The sequence below is a fragment of the Phyllobates terribilis genome, unplaced genomic scaffold (assembly GCF_046119375.1).
Source record: "Phyllobates terribilis strain yellow unplaced genomic scaffold, ASM4611937v1 Scaffold_2__4_contigs__length_985480577, whole genome shotgun sequence".
Taxonomy (NCBI): Eukaryota; Metazoa; Chordata; class Amphibia; order Anura; family Dendrobatidae; genus Phyllobates; species Phyllobates terribilis.
In genome coordinates this window covers 483,580,663-483,602,840 of record NW_027362762.1, presented here as the reverse complement: position 1 = coordinate 483,602,840, position 22,178 = coordinate 483,580,663, and the positions used below count along the sequence as shown (strand labels likewise).

The window sequence follows — 22,178 nt, the reverse complement described above, 5'->3', positions numbered from 1 at the left end:
TGGCAAAACCCCCACCCTCAGCTGTGGAGCTGCCACAGGAAGACCCTCTGTGGATCCCCGCCATGCGACTCCCTTTGTGTCAGACAATTATAATTCAATACCGAGTTATGGGAATACTATATGTCCCAATTATTCATAACCTAGATTTTCGAGATCCCCAGAGAATGGGGAATGTCACTCTGGCACTCTGTCCATTAAGAAAGTATAGCCCATTTTAATTTCTGGAGTTTTCAGCTGAGAAAGACCAGGAGTGGAGAGTTAGATTCAGCCAGAGGGCAGGAGGGGGAGTGACCCAGAGGGGTTAAGAGCTCCAGCAGCCCTAGCTCAGTGGTCTTTTTCCTAGGAGGTCACGACGATACATCGTGTGGGAGAAGTCCGGCAACAAAGGGGACCACAAGCCTCCCATGTGGAAGCCCCTCCCCCGCAAGCCAGGTCTTCCATCTGACTGGTAACTGACTCTCAATAACTGCTTGTATCTTTTGTACCCCTACTATTGTGTTTGTATCTCTGACCATTATGTATGTATAACCCTTATGTATATAGTGTATTGTCTACTGTGCCCTAAAGGTGATTAAATATATAATTTAACCTTAAGCTGCTCTTTTATCTCGATCCACGAACTCTGACGTCCGTTGTTCAGTCCAACGAACACACTACCAGGCTCGTTTCTGGCCCGATATAATCCCCCGGTCCTAGCGGGAATTATATCTAATAGAAACTGGTGGCAGCTCTACGAGGCCGACAAGGTTCTGCTTCACTGGGGCTAGAGAAGGGGCCTCTCAGCCTGTCAGGGGTGTGAGCAAGTGTGGTGCCACATCAGTGATTGAGTGGGCCACCACTTCTCACTCCCGATGCCTTCCTGTACCCATGTGGACCAGGGCTGTGAAGTTGGTAAGCAAAACCTCCGACTCCGACTCCTCAATTTCCATGACACCGACTCCAACTCCGACTCCCTCATACATGGCTCATGTTTAAGTGATAAATTTACTGTAGCACAGAGTCATCTCAGCTAAAAGTCTAGACCCTTAGATCAGGAATAGGACAGACATTTATAGGACATTTCATAACTTTTCCAAAATGAAAAAATATTCCCCACAAACTGCATTGAACTACTGTACCCAATTTATTATATATTTCATGAGTCGGAGTTGGTTCATTTTATACCGACTCCGACTCCACCAAAATGGGCTCCGACTCCACAGCCCTGGTGTGGACAGGGGGTGTCTGTGTAGAATTGTACCAATGTGAACTTACGTGTCCCCGAGGGGGGGCAGAACATCACGTTGGTGCGAAGGGCAGATCCGTATCACGTGTTCCGTCTGACGTAATTGTGGTGAGGTGCGGATTCTTCACAAGTGGTGGTAGCAGTGGGATTCTCCAGGATCTCTCTGCTGCCATTCTTCACAAGTGGTGGCAAGCGGTGTGGGATTGAGATAATAGTGTGTGTGAGTGTGGAACGCATACTCACAGAAACTAAGGACTGCCAGTAGTAGCTTTTGCTGCTGGGGTCTTAAGATCAGCTCAGCACTAGATAGTCCGAGTGCAAATATTGTAAGGTGTGTGGGTGCATCAGGTTGCAGTTCGGTATCAGTGACCAAAGAGTGCAAGGATGGCCAGTGGCAGAACCAAGGTGATGGCCAATGCTCCGGATGGTGGGGCGGAGATGGAAGACGATGTCGCTCCAGAAGAAGGGGAGTCCCGCCGGGGCTGCCCAGAGAGAGAGTCGCCAGCGGTCGGTCCCGCAGTGAGCCACCCACCACCAGCCCATCCCCCCAGCCAGGCAGGCTTGGATGACCTTGTGCAAACTGCACTGGTCAGTCTCAAGGCTGGAGACAAGGCCACCTATGAGACCCTCACAGCTGCAGTGGAACATCTCGAGGCAGCAGCAGCACGTCGCGAGGCAACAGCGCCAGCAGACCGTCAGCGGGAGCGCGAGCACCAGGAAAATATGCTTCGGCTCCAGCTCTGGCTGCAGGCCTCAGCCAATCCTGAGCCCCTCGAGATCCGAGTCCCGAAGCTACGGGCGGAGGACTTCCCCCTGCTGGACAAAGGAGGGGACTTGGACACCTTCTTGCTGGCATTTGAAAAGACCTGCAATCAGTATCATCTGCCTGATGACCAGTGGTTCCGATTCTTAACCCCTCGCCTTAGGGGTAAGGCCCTGGAAGTCTTTGGGTACCTGCCCAGTGAGACCACCTTGAGCTAGGAGGACATCAAGCAGGCTCTGGTCCGGCAGTACAACTTGACCCCTGAGACATACCGGAAGAAGCTCCGGAGTATACAGCGAGGTCCTGGAGACAGCTGGATCGATCACATGCGGGCCCTACTGAGGGCCATTGATCAATGGACCATGGGACTGGAGCTCACCACCGTCCAGCAGCTAAAGTAGCTCATTGCGACTGAGCAGTTTCTGTGGAACTGCCTGGAGGACCTCCAACAGTACCTCTGTGACCCGAAGCCAAAGGAGGCCTCTGCAACAGCGACACTTGCTGACAAGTACTCAAACAACAGAACTCTAGAGGCCAAGAACTTACCGGCTGGAGAGGGAGTAAGACGAACGCGGTGCCTGCTGTCCCTGCCCCAGGCCCAAGGGGGCACCTACCCATGCTTTCCTCTCCACGCCGGTAGGGGAACCCTGACTGAGTTACCATTGCAGACAGCCAGGCCACTTCAAAGTCATGTGTCCCCAGCGCCAGAACGGCCCGTCCCCGTCCCAGAAACCATCCACCGTTTTGTGTGTGAGTGGGGGTGGTGGGAGGACCCTTGACAACCTTCACACCATCACCATAGGCCACGCCAGGGCCATGGGACTGCGAGACACCAGCGCTGGGGAGAACTCTCGCCATCTCCGGGATTGGAGGCGTCGAGACGGTGCTGCTGTTATGATCTGCTACAAGAACTAAGGAAAGATAGGAAAACTGTCCCTACAATAGGACTAAGCTGATTCCCTACGATGCAGCGGGCAACCTGTTCCTTGTGAACAGACCCACCTTCGTCATCAGCTAGTCTGAACGCAGACCTATAGATATAAGGGAGGGGTCCCTAAAAGTACTAAGGACTGGGATAAAATTGGACACCTCCTAGCAGAAGTTGTAGCGGAGCAAAAAGACAAACAGACAAAAATACTTAGATGTCCAAGGACCAAGCAAACTATAGAGATAGGTACAAAGCACCTGGCTAGATTAAGAGTCAAAGTAACACTGAAGTCCAGCAAAGCCAGAAGGGCCGAGCTGGAATAAATAGGCAGCAGGTCACGTGACCACAAAATAGAAAAAAACTAACAGGAGGGTTCTAACAGTACCCCCTCTTCTATGAGGATCCTCCGGATCCTCCAGGCCCAGGCCTATCAGGAAACCTCCTGTGAAACGCTCTGATAAGTCTAGGAGCAGAGACATCATCTGCCCTTACCCAGGAGTTATCCTCAGGACCGAAACCTTTCCAAGCGACGAGATACTGCAATCTCCCTCTATACCTTCTGGAATTCAGGATACGAGAAATTTCATATTCACCGTCTTCCACCACCGGAGGAACTGTGACAGTGGCATCCCTATCCAATACATCAGCTTTTTTCAACAAGGAAACATGAAACACCGGATTAATCTTCCAGGAGGAGGGAACCTCCAACCTAACAGCAGACTGGTTAACCACCTGAAGCACCTTAAATGGTCCCACAAACTTCGGACCCAATTTCTTAGAAGGAATCCTCAACCGCAGATTCTTTGAGGACAACCAAACCATGTCACCAACAGCAAACAAAACCTCTTGACGTTTACTGTTAAAATACTTCTTAGACTTTTTGTTAGCCTCTTGAAGGTTACAACGTACATCAGTCCAAAGTCTCTCCAAATCACCGGAAAAATTCTCCTCCTCCGGCACAGCCGACACCAATTTGGAGAATGAACCAAACGACGGATGTCTCCCAGTACAACAAAAAAAAGGAGAACACCCAGCAGAGGAGGATGTATGATTGTTAAGAGCAAATTCTGCGAGTGGCAGAAACTCAGACCACCCCTCTTGATTGTCTGCCACAAAACAACGCAAAAACTGCTCAACATCCTGGTTCTTTCTTTCTGTCTGTCCATTAGACTCAGGATGATACCCAGATGAAAATGACAAATGGACTCCCAACCTGTCACAAAAGGCACGCCAAAAATGAGCAACAAACTGAGGTCCCCTATCAGAAACAATGTCGGTGGGAACGCCATGGAGTCTGACAATTTCCTTGACAAAAGCCTTAGCGAGTGTTTTGGCGCAGGGTAGTTTAATGAAAGGAACCAAGTGACACATCTTGCTAAAACGGTCCACGACCACCCAGATGGACAGTGAAACCCTCGGACACAGGAAGGTCAGTAATAAAATCCATTGCAAGATGCGTCCAAGGTGCACTAGGAACCTCCAGAGGGCAAAGCAACCCCGCAGCAGGAGCATGTAAAGCCGTTGATCTAGCACACACCGTACATTGACGCACCCATTTAATGATTTCCTTCTGCCACCCAGGCCACCAAAAACTGCGACCTACCAGTCTCTTAGTCTCAGAAATTCCTGGATGACCTGCCAACCGAGACTCATGATACTCCACAAACAACTCTCTCCTAAAGGTTCTAGGTACAAACAACCTCCCATGGGGAGTGTTAGATGGGGCATCCTCCTGGGCTTTCAGAATCCCATCTTCCAAAACGGAGTCCAATGCTGCTATCACAACTCCTTCCTGTAAAATGCTCTCCTCCTCCTCGGTACCAACCATGGGAGAAAAGCTGCGAGATAAAGCATCAGCTTTTACATTCTTGGTACCCGGGATGTAAGTAACAGAAAAATTAAACCGCGAAAAAAACAGTGCCCACCTAGCCTGATGGGCATTCAAGCGCTTGGCAGCATCTAGATAGATCAGATTCTTACGATCAGTGAAAACCTGAATGGGAAATTTAGCACCTTCCAAGAAATGACGCCAATGTTCAAATGCGAGTTTGATAGCCAGCAATTCCCGATTACCAACATCGTAATTAAGTTCAGTTTCAGAAAATGTTTTCGAAAAAAAAGCACAGGGATGAATCCCATCCTTGTTCTCCTGAGACAAAACCGCAGAGACCCCCACCGAAGAAGCATCAACCTCGACCAAAAAAGGCTTGGTCTCATCAGGCTGTATAAGGATGGGGGCAGAACTGAACCTCTCCTTGAGATACACAAAAGCTTCAATGGCCTCAGTAGTCCACTGGACCGTATTTGCACCTTTCCTGGTGAGATTGGTCAGTGGCTTAACAATTATAGAAAAATTCTTAATGAATTTTCTGTAATAATTGGCGAAACCCAAAAATCTCTGTATTGATTTTAAACCAATAGGCCAAGGCCATTCCTGTACAGCCTGAACCTTCACCGGGTCCATCTCAAAGCCCTCGCTGGAGATAATGTAGCCCAAAAAACTAATTCTCTGCACAGCGTACTCGCATTTCCCCAGCTTAGCAGAAAGTGAATTGTCACTTAAGAACTGCAATACCTCACGTACGCTCTGCCAATGAGACTCCAGATCTGGCGAATAAATCAAAATGTCATCCAAATACACCACCACATTCTTACCAATCAAAGGTCTCAGGATGTCATTAATAAGGTTCTGAAAAAACGCTGGTGCATTGGAAAGACCAAAAGGCATAACCAGATTCTCAAAATGACCAACCGGAGTGTTAAAAGCAGTCTTCCATTCATCACCCTCCTTCATTGGCAACAAATTGTATGCCCCCCGGAGATCAATTTTAGAGAACCACTTGGCCCCCACTAACTGGTTAAACAAGTCAGGAATTAACGGCAGTGGGTAGGAATTGCGTACGGTAATTTTATTAATTTCGCGAAAGTCCAGACATGGATGTAAACCGCAGTCTTTTTTTCTTACAAAAAAAAATCCAACAGCCACAGGTGACTTAAAAGGTCTAATGTGACCAGCAGCCAAGCTCGTCTGTATGTATTCTTCCAAGGCTTTTCTTTCAGGGATAGTAAGATTAAATTAGCGACTCTTGGGAAGAGTAGCTCCAGGAACAAACTCAATGGTGCAATCATAGTCCCTATGAGGAGGTAGAATTTGCGACTCCTCCTCTGAAAAAAACTTCCAAAAATCCTGAATAGGTACAGGTAATTCTCCTCTTTCCACAGCAGCAATGCGACCGTTACAACATTTATCATAACACTTAGGACTCCAAGATTTAATCTCATTAGTAGACCAGTCCAGTAAAGGATTGTGCAGTTTTAACCAAGGTAAACCTAACACTACTGGAGAAGGTAAATTATTTAATACCACTAAATCTAAATTCTGTTGGTGAATACCATTGATAGTGAGGGGAAATTCAGCAACCTTGTGAGTAACACATTTCAAAGGAGTGTTATCAACAGCAACCACAGAAATAGGAGATGACAAAGGTTTAGGTTCCAATTTAAGTTTTTCCAAAAATCCCTTATCAATCACATTCAGTGTAAAACCACAATCCACAAAAACCTGAAATTCAATCAGCTCCTCCTGCAATGAGGTACTCCCTGAAATAAATACTCCCTTAGAGTATAAACAAGCAATACGGGCATAACTGACCTTTTTTTTTTCTTTGTTTAACAGAAGCTCACAGTTCTTAACAAAATGGTCAGATTTACCACAGTAAAAACACAATCCCTTGGAAAACCTGCGGTCTTTTTCTTGAGAGCGGAGTGGCATCGCCCCAATCTCCATCGGTTCTCCATCGTCCGAGCAGACCCTCTGATGACTAGGAGCTGCCATAGTAGGAGTTTTCTCCTCATTAACCCTGGCACGCAGTCTCCTGTCCACCCGTATAGCTAATTGCATGGCTTCTTGCAAGTTTCCAGGTGCAGGGAAAGCAATCGGCAGATCCTTAACCCTTCCACATAGACCAGCAAGAAACAAACATTTTAACGCCGAATCATTCCATCTCACTTCAGAAGACCACCTTCTGAAGTGTGTACAATAATTTTCAACCTCACCTGACCCCTGCTTTAAACGTCTCAGTTGTGTCTCAGCAGAAGAGACTCGATCAGGATCGTCATACAACAACCCCATAGCAGAAAAAAAATCCTCCACTGATTTAAAACACGGATCATTAGGTTGGAGAGAAAAGGCCCATCCCTGTGGTTCCTTGCGCAAAAGTGACATGATAAACCCAATTCGCTGTGATTCATTCCCAGAGGACCAGGGTCTCAAACGAAAATATAATAAACAAGCATTTTTAAAGGAAAAAAAATCTTGCTGCTTACCATAAAAAAATCAGGCAGTCCTACCTTCGGTTCAACAAAATGCGCTCCAGGACAGCTACTCACGTGTTGCTGGAGCTCGGCCACCTCAAGAGACAATCCCTGTAGGCGTTGAGCCAATTCCTGAACAGACACCATGCTGATCTCCGGATCTCGTTCCTTAGGATTTTTTTTCTTTTGATTTTGGGCTGGACTTACTGTTATGATCTGCTACAAGAACTAAGGAAAGATAGGAAAACTGTCCCTACAATAGGACTAAGCTGATTCCCTACGATGCAGCCGGCAACCTGTTCCTTGTGAACAGACCCACCTTCGTCCTCAGCTAGTCTGAACGCAGACCTATAGATATAAGGGAGGGGTCCCTAAAAGTACTAAGGACTGGGACAAAATTGGACACCTCCTAGCAGAAGTTGTAGCGGAGCAAAAAGACAAACAGACAAAAATACTTAGAGGTCCAAGGACCAAGCAAACTATAGAGATAGGTACAAAGCACCTGGCTAGATTAAGAGTCAAAGTAACACTGAAGTCCAGCAAAGCCAGAAGGGTGGAGCTGGAATAAATAGGCAGCAGGTCACGTGACCACAAAATAGAAAAAAACTAACAGGAGGGTTCTAACAGCTGCCTGTCGCAAAAAATATATTTGGACTGGGGCACCGGGAGGGGAGTGTGGAAGGTGGGGGTAACTCCGAATATTCCTGCGAATGTTTTACTTGGGAGAGACTTGGGGCGGCTAGTGTCCCACTATGTGGCCACTGAAACCCCAAGGCCTGACCCTCCAGATAACGTCATGTCTACCCCTGTTGATGCCAATGTTATTAACATGCCTACTGATGGGGATGTGGGGGTGGGTGATGTACTGTGTCCCTCTTCCCACAAGGGGGAGGAGATCAATCGAGTCAGCTGTGATAAGACCTCAGAGTGTGGCCAGCCTGCAGGCTGGAACAGTTTGTCATGTGAGGTTGTCACAGAGGGGACAGACAGGGGGCAGACAGCTGTGGAGGGGGAGCTTGCCATGGATGGAGGGACAGTCCCAGGAGAGGTAGGGCTCCTAGGTAAGGCTGCATGGCAGGGTTCCTCCACAACTGGGGTGTCAGAGGGCCAGGGTAGTCCATGTAGACCGAAGACTTGGTCAGAAGCAGAGGATAAGAGGGCGCTACCCGCGGTCACAGCGGCCGTGGCCGTTGTCACGCGCAGTGGTGGCACTCGGGCCCCAATGGCCCCTTGGGAGTCCGACGGCTTCTCCCCTTCCCACCAAGTGGCTGCCGGGTCAGACGAAGGCCAGGAGACAGGTCCCGGGGAACTGACAGAAGACGTGGCAGTTTCATCTATTCTGGCACGTCCAGTCAGGTGTTTCAGGCGGCGTTGGAGACTGACGACAGCCTGAAACCTCTTAAGGAGCAGGCGGCCTCAGACTCAGACCTCGAGCGGGTGGTCTGGGACCAAGGACAGCTGTAACGGGTAACAGTCCAGCGAAGTTCATGGGGAGGTGTGGCCCAGGGACCGACAGTCAGTGGTACCCTATCCATTCAGGGTGGAGTTGTTGCGGATGGTGCACGAGATTCCGATGCCTGGACATCTAAGGATCACTAAGACCAAGGCCAGGCTAGCTCAGAATTGCTACTGGCCAACGATGGGGGCCAAGGTGACTGCCTACTGCCTGTCGTGTGACACCTGTCAGAAGGTGGGGAAAACGGGGCGGCGCCTCAAAGCCCCACTGGTAATTCTGCCCATCATTGAAAAGCCTTTCAGGACGGTGGCTGTGGATTTGGTAGGCCTGATGGCCACTCCCAGCAGCTCTGGGAAACGCTTCATACTAACGATAGTAGACTATGCCACCCGGTACCCAGAAGCGGTAGCCTTGTTGTCCATTCGGGCCGACAAGGTGGCCACCGCCTTACTGGAGATTTTCTCCACAGTGGGCTTTCCCCAGGAAATGCTCACCGACCAGGAGACCCAGTTCATGTCGCAGCTGTTGGAAGTCCCTCTGTAAGCAAATACAGGTGCAACATCTGGTGACCAGCCCGTAACACCCACAGACCGACGGCCTGTGCGAATGGTTCAATGGCACCCTGAAGCAGATGCTTAAGATGTTGGTCGACTCCCACGGGGGCGACTGGGAGCGGTACCTCCCACACCCGCTATTTGCCTACCGGAGGTTCCACAGGCCTTAACGGGGTTCTCCCCCTTTGAGCTCCTGTGCGGCAGGCGTGCGCGGGCCCCCTGGCTCTGGTGAAGGAGGTCTGGGAAGGGGACTAAGCCACCCCTGCAGTGTCGGTCATCGAATATGTCGTGCGCTTCCATGACAAAATGCAGGCCTGGCGCAGTTGATGCACAATAATATGACGCAAGCCCAAGCCGACCAGAAGCGATGGTAAGACCAGAATGCTTATGAGAGGACCTAGTAGGAGGGTCAAAAGGTGTGGGTACTGGTCCCTGTACCCCAGGACAAGCTTCAGGTGGCCTGGGGAGGACCATACCTCGTGCACCAGCAGCTCAATGCCATGACATACCTGGTCACCCCGGACCAAGCCCGGGGAAGGTAGAAGGCCTTCCACGTTAACATGATGAAGGCCCATCACGTGCAAGAGACCTGTGCCCTCCCCGTGTGCAACCTGCCAGAGGAGGGAGAGGCGGAAAACCTTCCGGACATGCTCACCCAGGCAAGGGCGGGTGGGACCATGGAGGACATGGAGGTTTGCCACCAGCTGCTGTCGGACCAACAGTCCCAGTTGTGGACAACCCTAAACCCCTTCTGGGATGTGTTCAGCAACAAGCACGGAAGGACGTCAATCACGTGGACACCGGGGATCACCCCCCCAATCCGGCATTCAGCATATCAGGTCTCCCTGGAGGTACAGTAGCACATGCGGCATGAGACTGATAAGATGCTGAAGCTGGGGGTCATCCAACCAACCAGCAGCGCCTGTGGTCCTCGTCCCAAAGAAGGACCGGACAACCCGGTTCTGCGTGGACTATAGGGGGCTGTCACGGTCAGTGATGCGTACAATGTGTGCCAAAGCCGAGCATCGATGACCTGCTCGATCGGCTGGCCGAGGCCAACTACCTGACCATCATGGATCTAAGCCGGGGTTATTGGCAGATTTCCTGAGTACACAGTATATACTGGGCAGATCATATACCGAGTGCACAGTATATATTGGGCAAAGCATATACCCTGAGTGTACAGTATATACTGGGCAGAGCATATACCCTGAGTGCACAGTATATACTGGGCAGACCATATACCCTGAGTGCACAGTATATACTGGGAAGACCATATACCCTGAGTGTACAGTATATACTGGGCAGAGCATATACCCTGAGTGTACAGTATATACTGGGCAGAGCATATACCCTGAGTGTACAGTATATACTGGGCAGAGCATATACCCTGAGTGTACAGTATATACTGGGCAGAGCATATACCCTGAGTGTACAGTATATACTGGGCAGACCATATACCCTGAGTGCACAGTATATACTGGGCAGACCATATATCCTGAGTGCACAGTATATACTGGGCACACCATATACCCTGAGTGCACAGTATATACTGGGCACACCATATACCCTGAGTGCACAGTATATACTGGGCAGACCATATACCCTGAGTGCACAGTATATACTGGGCAGACCATATACCCTGAGTGCACAGTATATACTGGGCACACCATATACCCTGAGTGCACAGTATATACTGGGCACACCATATACCCTGAGTGCACAGTATATACTGGGCAGACCATATACCCTGAGTGCACAGTATATACTGGGCAGACCATATACCCTGAGTGCACAGTATATACTGGGCAGACCATATACCCTGAGTGCACAGTATATACTGGGCAGAGCATATACCCTGAGTGCACAGTATATACTGGGCAGACCATATACCCTGAGTGCACAGTATATACTGGGCAGACCATATACCCTGAGTGCACAGTATATACTGGGCAGACCATATACCCTGAGTGCACAGTATATACTGGGCAGACCATATACCCTGAGTGCACAGTATATACTGGGCAGACCATATACCCTGAGTGTACAGTATATACTGGGCAGACCATATACCCTGAGTGTACAGTATATACTGGGCACACCATATACCCTGAGTGCACAGTATATACTGGGCAGACCATATACCCTGAGTGTACAGTATATACTGGGCAGACCATATACCCTGAGTGCACAGTATATACTGGGCAGACCATATACCCTGAGTGCACAGTATATACTGGGCACACCATATACCTTGAGTGTACAGTATATACTGGGCACACCATATACCCTGAGTGCACAGTATATACTGGGTACACCATATACCCTGAGTGCACAGTATATACTGGGCACACCATATACCCTGAGTGCACAGTATATACTGGGCAGACCATATACCCTGAGTGTACAGTATATACTGGGCAGACCATATACCCTGAGTGTACAGTATATACTGGGCAGACCATATACCCTGAGTGTACAGTATATACTGGGCAGCCCATATACCCTGAGTGTACAGTATATACTGGGCAGCCCATATACCCTGAGTGCACAGTATATACTGGGCAGACCATATACCCTGAGTGTACAGTATATACTGGGCAGCCCATATACCCTGAGTGTACAGTATATACTGGGCAGACCATATACCCTGAGTGCACAGTATATACTGGGAACACCATATACCCTGAGTGTACAGTATATACTGGGCACACCATATACCCTGAGTGTACAGTATATACTGGGCACACCATATACCCTGAGTGTACAGTATATACTGGGCACACCATATACCCTGAGTGCACAGTATATACTGGGAAGACCATATACCCTGAGTGCACAGTATATAGTGGGCAGACCATATACCCTGAGTGTACAGTATATATTGGGCAGACCATATACCCTGAGTGTACAGTATATAGTTTCAGACCATATACCCTGAGTGTACAGTATATACTGGGCACACCATATACCCTGAGTGTACAGTATATACTGGGCACACCATATACCCTGAGTGTACAGTATATACTGGGCACACCATATACCCTGAGTGCACAGTATATACTGGGAAGACCATATACCCTGAGTGCACAGTATATACTGGGCAGAGTATATACTGGGCAGACCATATACCCTGAGTGTACAGTATATACTGGGCAGAGCATATACCCTGAGTGCACAGTATATACTGGGCAGAGCATATACCCTGAGTGTACAGTATATACTGGGCAGCCCATATACCCTGAGTGCACAGTATATACTGGGCAGCCCATATACCCTGAGTGTACAGTATATACTGGGCAGCCCATATACCCTGAGTGTACAGTATATACTGGGCACACCATATACCCTGAGCGTACAGTATATACTGGGCAGAGCATATACCCTGAGTGTACAGTATATACTGGGCAGAGCATATACCCTGAGTGTACAGTATATACTGGGCACACCATATACCCTGAGTGTACAGTATATACTGGGCACGCCATATACCCTGAGTGTACAGTATATACTGGGCACGCCATATACCCTGAGTGCACAGTATATACTGGGCAGACCATATACCCTGAGTGCACAGTATATACTGGGCAGACCATATACCCTGAGTGCACAGTATATACTGGGCAGACCATATACCCTGAGTGCACAGTACATACTGGGCAGACCATATACCCTGAGTGCACAGTACATACTGGGCAGACCATATACCCTGAGTGTACAGTATATACTGGGCAGACCATATACCCTGAGTGTACAGTATATACTGGGCAGACCATATACCCTGAGTGTACAGTATATACTGGGCAGACCATATACCCTGAGTGTACAGTATATAGTGGGCAGACCATATACCCTGAGTGTACAGTATATACTGGGCAGAGCATATACCCTGAGTGCACAGTATATAGTGGGCAGACCATTTACCCTGAGTGTACAGTATATACTGGGCAGACCATATACCCTGAGTGCACAGTATATAGTGGGCAGACCATATACCCTGAGTGTACAGTATATACTGGGCAGAGCATATACCCTGAGTGTACAGTATATATTGGGCAGACCATATACCCTGAGTGTACAGTATATAGTTTCAGACCATATACCCTGAGTGCACAGTATATACTGGGAAGACCATATACCCTGAGTGCACAGTATATAGTGGGCAGACCATATACCCTGAGTGTACAGTATATATTGGGCAGACCATATACCCTGAGTGTACAGTATATAGTTTCAGACCATATACCCTGAGTGTACAGTATATACTGGGCAGAGCATATACCCTGAGTGCACAGTATATACTGGGCAGAGTATATACTGGGCAGACCATATACCCTGAGTGTACAGTATATACTGGGCAGACTATATACCCTGAGTGTACAGTATATACTGGGCACACCATATACCCTGAGTGTACAGTATATACTGGGCAGAGCATATACCCTGAGTGTACAGTATATACTGGGCAGACCATATACCCTGAGTGTACAGTATATACTGGGCAGAGCATATACCCTGAGTGTATAGTATATACTGGGCAGAGCATATACCCTGAGTGTACAGTATATACTGGGCAGAGCATATACCCTGAGTGTACAGTATATACTGGGCAGAGCATATACCCTGAGTGTACAGTATATACTGGGCAGACCATATACCCAGAGTGTACAGTATATACTGGGCAGAGCATATACCCTGAGTGCACAGTATATACTGGGCACAGCATATACCCTGAGTGCACAGTATATACTGGGCAGAGCATATACCCTGAGTGCACAGTATATACTGGGCAGAGCATATACCCTGAGTGCACAGTATATACTGGGCAGAGCATATACCCTGAGTGCACAGTATATACTGGGCAGACCATATACCCTGAGTGTACAGTATATACTGGGCAGAGCATATACCCTGAGTGCACAGTATATAGTGGGCAGACCATTTACCCTGAGTGTACAGTATATACTGGGCAGACCATATACCCTGAGTGCACAGTATATAGTGGGCAGACCATATACCCTGAGTGTACAGTATATACTGGGCAGAGCATATACCCTGAGTGTACAGTATATATTGGGCAGACCATATACCCTGAGTGTACAGTATATAGTTTCAGACCATATACCCTGAGTGCACAGTATATACTGGGAAGACCATATACCCTGAGTGCACAGTATATAGTGGGCAGACCATATACCCTGAGTGTACAGTATATATTGGGCAGACCATATACCCTGAGTGTACAGTATATAGTTTCAGACCATATACCCTGAGTGTACAGTATATACTGGGCAGAGCATATACCCTGAGTGCACAGTATATACTGGGCAGAGTATATACTGGGCAGACCATATACCCTGAGTGTACAGTATATACTGGGCAGACTATATACCCTGAGTGTACAGTATATACTGGGCACACCATATACCCTGAGTGTACAGTATATACTGGGCAGAGCATATACCCTGAGTGTACAGTATATACTGGGCAGACCATATACCCTGAGTGTACAGTATATACTGGGCAGAGCATATACCCTGAGTGTATAGTATATACTGGGCAGAGCATATACCCTGAGTGTACAGTATATACTGGGCAGAGCATATACCCTGAGTGTACAGTATATACTGGGCAGAGCATATACCCTGAGTGTACAGTATATACTGGGCAGACCATATACCCTGAGTGTACAGTATATACTGGGCAGACCATATACCCAGAGTGTACAGTATATACTGGGCAGAGCATATACCCTGAGTGCACAGTATATACTGGGCACAGCATATACCCTGAGTGCACAGTATATACTGGGCAGAGCATATACCCTGAGTGCACAGTATATACTGGGCAGAGCATATACCCTGAGTGCACAGTATATACTGGGCAGAGCATATACCCTGAGTGCACAGTATATACTGGGCAGAGCATATACCCTGAGTGCACAGTATATACTGGGCAGAGCATATACCCTGAGTGCACAGTATATACTGGGCAGAGCATATACCCTGAGTGCACAGTATATACTGGGCAGAGCATATACCCTGAGTGTACAGTATATACTGGGCAGACCATATACCCAGAGTGTACAGTATATACTGGGCAGAGCATATACCCTGAGTGCACAGTATATACTGGGCAGAGCATATACCCTGAGTGCAAAGTATATACTGGGCAGACCATATACCCTGAGTGTACAGTATATACTGGGCAGACCATATACCCTGAGTGCCCGGTCTCATGCCTTCTGGGTGAGCGCTGCAGTACATATAGTGCCTCCGGTTTCCCTGTCACACATCTGCCGTGTAACCTGCACTAGACACGCAGTGTATCTGACAGGAGGCTTCTGGGTCACAGCACAGGGCAGAGCCTGGCGGCCAGGGGGTTGCTATGGGAACACTGCAGCGTCAGTGCCACGGTATTCCGCCGGCCGCTAATCACATCCTTATGGGCAGCTCGGCTCCGCTCATCACTACGTGCAGATCACCGGCTGTTAGCCACGCCCATTAACCCAAACTGCCATTTACACCCGTCCAAACTGTCCTTCTTACACGTGACGCAGAATGGAGCACGCGCTACGACATCGGTAACATGGACGCACTCACTGCGATCACTGGCCCCGGCTGCTCAGCTGCAGATCACTGGATCCGGATCACATGACACTCAACCAGAACCAAAGCTATGGAGACTTAGAAAGCCAAACAATCCGTATCTTAGCTACAGCCTGACGTCTGCAGACTCCCGGCAGCTCCGTGCCTCAGTGCTACGGAAGCCTGTCTGAGCCAAACTTGTGTTGCTTGATTTGCTTTTCCCACCAGACACATGTAGTGATTTCGAGACTGTTAATCATTAACGGAGTTCAAAAATTACATTATGAAAGGGATTTTCTAATTATTTCTATTTCACCCCTTGCTCTTTGAAGCCGGTTTTGACCCTTAGACAAGATAATCTTTTTTTTATAGTTGATTTTAGAGCATTATTTTTTTTATTTTTCTGTAAATATTAACCAGTTCAAGACCAGGCCACCCCCCCCCCCCCACTCCTGACCAGGCACATTTGTGGGGAGGGGGTTTCGTACATGCGGTTTAAAGAGCTACAACATTTTTTCCTGTTCGGACATTCGAGTAATATATTATTTTGAGGATACTGTTTTCAGTGGGGAGGAGGTCCTGTTACTGTGCAGGGTGGCACTATGTCGCCTTTTTTTTCATCTGTTGTAGTGTAGAAGTTGGGGAAAAATTGGGGAATGTGCTCTGGAAACTGCTCTAGCTAACTGTTATTTTCTGCAGAGACGAGTCCTGGCTGGAAGAAGTGATGGCGGTCTGTGCTGGAAGAAGAAGAGCGAAGATGAAGGACTTCAACTAAAGATGTCACCGGTGAGTCAGTGTATTACCTGTACACTGACACTATACACTGTATACTATGTACAGCGCACCTGTGTATAATGGCACTTATGGTAATATTAGTATTGGGTTAATGATGAGTATTGTAGTATTCGGTCACTACGTGGTCATAATATGTGGTCCGGTCATGGTGTGACTGTATTTGTCCCTTGTATGTAATATTATTGGTCATTATTGGTGAAACATTCCCTTAAATAAAAATATACCTAAAAAGAGTATTGGGAATTCTAAGAAATGTTTAATAGGTTAGAGTAGAGTAGGCTCCGGCCAGAAGAGTCTACCTTGTCATGGTGGCGGCCAAAACAAAAGCTGCTGGCTATGTACAGTACAGACCAAAAGTTTGGACACACCTTCATGACTATGAAAATTGTACATTCACACTGAAGGCATCAAAACTATGAATTAACATATGTGGAATTATATACTTAACAAAAAAGTGTGAAACAACTGAAAATATGTCTTATATTCTAGGCTCTTCAAAGTAGCCACCTTTTCCTTTGATGACTGCTTTGCACACTCTTGGCATTCTCTTGATGAGCTTCAAGAGGTAGTCACCGGAAATGGTCTTCCAACAATCTTGAAGGAGTTCCCAGAGATGCTTAGCACTTGTTGGCCCTTTTGCCTTCACTCTGCGGTCCAGCTCACCCCAAACCATCTCGATTGGGTTCAGGTTTGGTGACTGTGGAGGCCAGGTCATCTGACGTAGCACCCCATCACTCTTCTTCTTGGTCAAATAGCCCTTACACAGCCTGGAGGTGTGTTTGGGGTCATTGTCCTGTTGAAAAATAAATGATGGTCCAACTAAACGCAAACCGGATGGAATAGCATGCCACTTCAAGATGCTGTGGTAGCCATGCTGGTTCAGTATGCCTTCAATTTTGAATAAATCCCCAACAGTGTCACCAGCAAAGCACGCCCACACCATCACACCTCCTCCTCCATGCTTCACGGTGGGAACCAGGCATGTAGAGTCCATCCGTTCACCTTTTCTGCGTCGCACAATGACACGGTGGTTGGAACCAAAGATCTCAAATTTGGACTCATCAGACCAAAGCACAGATTTCCACTGGTCTAATGTCCATTCCTTGTGTTCTTTAGCCCAAACAAGTCTCTTCTGCTTGTTGCCTGTCCTTAGCACTGGTTTCCTAGCAGCTATTTTACCATGAAGGCCTGCTGCACAAAGTCTCCTCTTAACAGTTGTTGAATAGATGTGTCTGTTGCTAGAACTCTGTGTGGTATTGACCTGGTCTCTAATCTGAGCTGCTGTTAACCTGCGATTTCTGAGGCTGGTGACTTGGATAAACTTATCCTCAGAAGCAGAGGTGACTCTTGGTCTTCCTTTCCTGGGGCGGTCCTTATGTGAGCCAGTTTCTTTGTAGCGCTTGATGGTTTTTGCAACAGCACTTGGGTACACTTTTTCAAAGTTTTCCCAATTTTTCGCACTGACAGAGCATAATTTCTTAAAGTAATGATGGCCACTCGTTTTTCTTTACTTAGCTGCTTTCTTCTTGCTATAATACAAATTCTAACAGTCTATTCAGTAGGACTATCAGCTGTGTATCCACCAGACTTCTGCACAACACAACTGATGGTCCCAACCCCATTTATAAGGCAAGAAATCCCACTTATTAAACCTGACAGGGCACACCTGTGAAGTGAAAACCATTTCCGGTGACTACCTCTTGAAGCTCATCAAGAGAATGCCAAGAGTGTGCAAAGCAGTCATCAAAGCAAAAGGTGGCTACTTTGAAGAACCTAGAATATAAGACATATTTTCAGTTGTTTCACACTTTTTTGTTAAGTATATAATTCCACATATGTTAATTCATAGTTTTGATGCTTTCAGTGTGAATGTACAATTTTCATAGTCATGAAAATTGTTTGGGCTAAAGAACACAAGGAATGGACATTAGACCAGTGGAAATCTGCGCTTTGGTCTGATGAGTCCAAATTTGAGATCTTTGGTTCCAACCACCGTGTCTTTGTGCGACTCAGAAAAGGTGAACGGATGGACTCTACATGCCTGGTTCCCACCGTGAAACATGGAGGAGGTGTTATGGTGTGGGGGTGCTTTGCTGGTGACACTGTTGGGGATTTATTCAAAATTGAAGGCATACTGAACCAGCATGGCTACCACAGCATCTTGCAGCGGCATGCTATTCCATCCGGTTTGCGTTTAGTTGGACCATCATTTATTTTTCAACAGGACAATGACCCCAAACACACCTCCAGGCTGTGTAAGGGCTATTTGACCAAGAAGGAGAGTGATGGGGTGCTACGCCAGATGACCTGGCCTCCACAGTCACCAGACCTGAACCCAATCGAGATGGTTTGGGGTGAGCTGGACCGCAGAGTGAAGGCAAAAGGGCCAACAAGTGCTAAGCATCTCTGGGAACTCCTTCAAGATTGTTGGAAGACCATTTCCGGTGACTACCTCTTGAAGCTCATCAAGAGAATGCCAAGAGTGTGCAAAGCAGTCATCAAAGGAAAAGGTGGCTACTTTGAAGAACCTAGAATATAAGACATATTTTCAGTTGTTTCACACTTTTTTGTTAAGTATGTAATTCCACATGTGTTAATTCATAGTTTTGATGCCTTCAGTGTGAATGTACAATTTTCATAGTCATGAAAATACAGAAAAATCTTTAAGTGAGAAGGTGTGTCCAACCTTTGGTCTGTATTGTATATGGTGGGGTTTCACGCTCTTTGGTAGCGCTGATATCTGAGTTTCCTTGTCAAACAGGGTAACGTTTATTTTCTTGCATAAACTTTCAACCTAATGTAAGCTGCTTTTCTTCAGCCAAAATATTCAATAACAAAAACACAGTCCTTTCTCTGGGTAGGTACAATAAAGTAGCATGATCTCACCTACAGAGCAGTACAGGCAATGCTTATCCTCAGGCCACGGCCCCACTATCAGTATTTTTTCTCAGGAGTGGGAGCCAAATCCAGGAGAGGAACAATCAGAGAAAAGTATAATAGAAACACGTCACCAATTCTGCATTTATCACCCACTCCTGGTTTTGGCTCCCACTCCTGAGAACAAATACTGACCGATTACTGACCAAATACTGATAGTGGGGCCGTAACATTAGGCCACGCTCGCGCATTCAGTATTTAGTGAGTTTTTTAAATCAGTATTTGTAATCTAAAACAAGGAGTGTGTGAAGAATGCACATTGTTATGTTCATGTTTCTATTATTCTTTTCCTCTGATTGTTCCCTCCTGGTTTTGGCTTACAAATACTGATGCAAAATACTGACCAAATACTTTAGGTGGGAACGTGGCCTTAAGCACAGTCTGTTCATCATTAGTGATCTTTTCCTCTCCAACACTACAGACCACACCTGAGCCAACACAGCTGCCTTATATAGGACCTGCAAGTACCGGACTGAAATGTACGGGAGCAAGCAACCTTTCCCACCCAAGCTCTTTTGGTCACTACTAAATCCCGTTCCCAAAATCTGGTCCACTAAAATTCCTCTCAGTAACCCACGGCCCCACTATCCGTATTTGGTCAGTATTTGCAGAGCTCCCAACCATCCCGTATACAGCGGGACAGTCCCGATTTTGAGACTCTGCCCGCTGTCACGGCCGGGATCTACTTGTCCCGACACTGCAATGAGAAGCAGGAACCACGCCCCCTCTAGCTTCTGGTGACGCCCCTCTAGCTTCTGGCCATGCCCCTCTAGCTTCTGGCCACGCCCCTATCTCTCTTCTTCCTACCTATGAACCTCACGTGAGCCGTGCAGAGCGCCCCACATCCAGCGTTTGTGTCCTCCTGCTCCTGTGAGTGAGGTAATTAGAGTCAGCAGCTGTGTGCCTGCATGAGGAGATGACTGGCGATGCAGTCCTGTGTCTGCTCCTTAGGGTCCCCATGTGCCTGCAGCAGACACAGCAGTGAAGAAGCAGATACATGGGGACTCAGAGGGAGCACACAGGAGTTGCTGCTGCTGGGGGTCATGGCGGACATATCATTGGTGCAACCTGTGCGGCCGCACAGGGGCCCAAGAGGTAAGGGGGCCCATCTCTACCTCCAAATCAGGTGCAATTTTGCATTTTTAGGAGCTAGTGGGCTGCAAGGTGCCCATATATTGTTCTTACAGGGGCCCTTTTCTGTCTGTGTCCGCCAGTGCTGGGGGGTGATTGTTTTCACTTGGTTTGGTTAGTTATATGGAGAGACTAGAGGATGACATGGTCTTTTGCCTGGCAGAGCGGAGCTGCTGGGTCCTAGCTCACCCAGTTCAGCTCTGCTAGTGACTTCTCTCTCTGTAACTGCAGCTCCTATGGAGACTCGGGTACAGGGTGCAGTGGGAAAGATGCAAAACCACAAAAGATACTTTTGTGACGTTTCTGGTGACAAAACCAGTGAAAAATGTATGTACACACATATATATATTTATATACATAAATTCCCCCCCTCCCCCACATAATTTTAATGCAGTTTATTAAAGGGGATGTCAAGGCTTGAGGTTAATATCAGACTTTTCAATCCTCACAGCACCAGCACTGCGCACTGTGAGGATTTTCCAGTGTTGGGAGCGATTTGCGTACCCCCGGCCACACTCCAACTAGGCGTGTCCAACCTCGCTGAATACCCTTGTAATGAGTGAAGACTCATCTAGGCAGCACATGACCACTTGTATGCAAATCTCATACTGCCGCCTGCATTGGAGAATCCTCGCAGGGCGCAGTGCAGGCACTGCGAGGATTCAAAAGTCTGATATTAACCTCAAGCCTGGACATCCCCTTCTTGATCTAAATGTTTGACCCCGATAAAATAAAAACACTTATACTAACATCCTGTGCCGGCACTGCTACCAGCTGTCTTGGGGCTCTCGTGCAGTTGTTGTGACATGTGACCCCGGCGCCCACTGTCCCCACCTTTATGCGGATTGAACATGAAGAAAAAGTCAGATCAGCCGCAGCCTCTTCATGTTCATTTTGTAACTGCTGCACTCTCACTACTTCGATTTATCCAAGGTTCGGACAAAGGAAGTGAGAGTGCAGCGGTCTAATAGCAGCCACTGATTGGTTGCAGGGCTCATATGGCTTAACATCACATGAGACCTGACGGCAACAATGCTGGAACAATGCCAGCACCGGAGGTGAGTACGGACTGTTTTTATTTTACAAGGTGGAATATAGTAATTAAGAAGGGTTTGTCTGAGCAGTGGACAATTCCTTTAAGGCCGGGGTCACACTACCGTACAACACAGTCGAACGCTATGCGAAAAAACATTGCTTAGCACTCGGCCGTGTTATTCTATGGACCAGCTCAGATCAGCGATTATTTTCTCATGCCGATTCAGCATGATTCTGCAAATCGCAGCATGCTGCGATTGTTCTGAGACTTGTTTCACTCATGCAAGTCCATGGGTGCTTGTGAAACATCGGACTGCATTCGGATAGCATCGCAGAGTCAGACCATGGAGGAGATGGAGAAATTACATTTTCCGTCTCCTCCGCAGCTTTGCTGCAATTCTCTTATGCGAGAGGATCGGAGCACAAAGCACTGACACACTAATTAAAAAATCC

General features: G+C 47.6%; 1 protein-coding gene across 2 annotated transcripts in view; it reads right to left on the bottom strand.

Annotated features, from left to right (window-relative positions):
• The window catches only part of TBC1D32 (TBC1 domain family member 32), a 123,911-nt gene extending 107,890 nt beyond the window's left edge, over positions 1-16,021 (bottom strand). For both annotated transcript variants that reach the window (XR_012286659.1, XM_073665866.1), the window contains exon 1: positions 15,843-16,021. The gene's annotated coding sequence lies outside the window, so the exon portion shown is untranslated. The remainder of the gene's footprint in view (positions 1-15,842) is intronic.
• Between the last annotated feature and the right edge of the window lie 6,157 nt (positions 16,022-22,178).